A 1305-nucleotide genomic window follows, 5' to 3' on the forward strand; every position below is an offset into this window, starting at 1 on the left:
TTCTGTGCGATGAGGTGCAGAACCTCACAATGCGATTCATGATGACGATTAGAGTTCAATAACCTCGTCGTAGACGGAACGTGAAACCCTAATCTCTCATCACATCCCTGGTAACGTCACACCATACAGATTTGTGTGCTAATAATCTCGTTGTATTTGACTAAAATTTGAATGGCTTAACCTGAGTCATCCTTAGATGCGATCACCACCACGGCGATTTGTCATTTCTGAGTACAACCCTCTTACATTCTGCTTCACACATAACACACTTCAGATGTATGCAAAAAATTCGTATTCTTTCATTTTACCCATCTTACATCACGGCGTTTCTGACTACGTAGAAACCAGTGAAATAAAAAAAAAATCCTTATTTCACGTGCTGTCAATTCTAAGGAGAAAAAGAAAAAGACGCACCACGAAGGAATTATGAGAACGGCACGGAAATCGGTAGGTGTGATGTACATTTACAGACAAATAAAATGATTACAACTTCCTGGCAGATTAAAACTGTGTGCCCGACCGAGACTCGAACTCGGGACCTTTGCCTTCCGCGGGCAAGTGCTCTACCAACTGAGCTACCGAAGCACGACTCACGGCCGGTACTCACAGCTTTACTTCTGCCAGTACCTCGTCTCCTACCTTCCATACTTTACAGACGCTCTACTGCGAACTATGCAGAACTAGCACTCCTGAAAGAAAGGATATTGCGGAGACATGGCGTAGCCACAGCCTGGGGGATGTTTCCAGAATGAGATTTTCACTCTGCAGCGGAGTGTGCGCTGATATGAAACTTCCTGGCAGATTAAAACTGTGTGCCCGACCGAGACTCGAACTCGGGACCTTTGCCTTTCGCGGGCAAGTGCTCTATCAACTGAGCTACCGAAGCACGACTCACGCCCAGTACTCACAGCTTTACTTCTGTCAGTACCTCGTCTCCTACCTTCCAAACTTTACAGAAGCTCTCCTGAGAAATCTGCCAGGAAGTTTCATATCAGCGCACACTCCGCTGCAGAGTGAAAATCTCATTCTGAAAATGATTACAGTTTCAAACTGGATGGTTTTTTCAAGAGAAACAGCTTCACAAATTTAGTAAGTCAAGAACACGTTGGTCCACCGCCGACTGCTATGCAACCATCGATTCGACAGAGTTGTGGGCTGTCCTCCTGAGAGATATCGTGCCAAATTACACTATGTGATCAAAAATATCCGGACACCCCCAAACACATACTTTTTTCATATTAGGTGCATTGTGCTACCACCTACTGCCAGGTACTCCATATTAGCGACCTCAGTAGTCATTAGACA

At 45.1% G+C, this 1305-nt stretch overlaps 1 non-coding gene across 1 annotated transcript; it reads right to left on the reverse strand.

Annotated features, from left to right (window-relative positions):
* Nucleotides 1-511: 511 nt before the first annotated feature.
* On the reverse strand, nucleotides 512-586 carry Trnap-cgg. The gene has a single exon. It is a non-coding gene; the product is annotated as a tRNA-Pro (tRNA).
* Nucleotides 587-1305: the final 719 nt, after the last annotated feature.

This window comes from Schistocerca americana, chromosome 2 (genome assembly GCF_021461395.2).
Source record: "Schistocerca americana isolate TAMUIC-IGC-003095 chromosome 2, iqSchAmer2.1, whole genome shotgun sequence".
Taxonomy (NCBI): domain Eukaryota; kingdom Metazoa; phylum Arthropoda; class Insecta; order Orthoptera; family Acrididae; genus Schistocerca; species Schistocerca americana.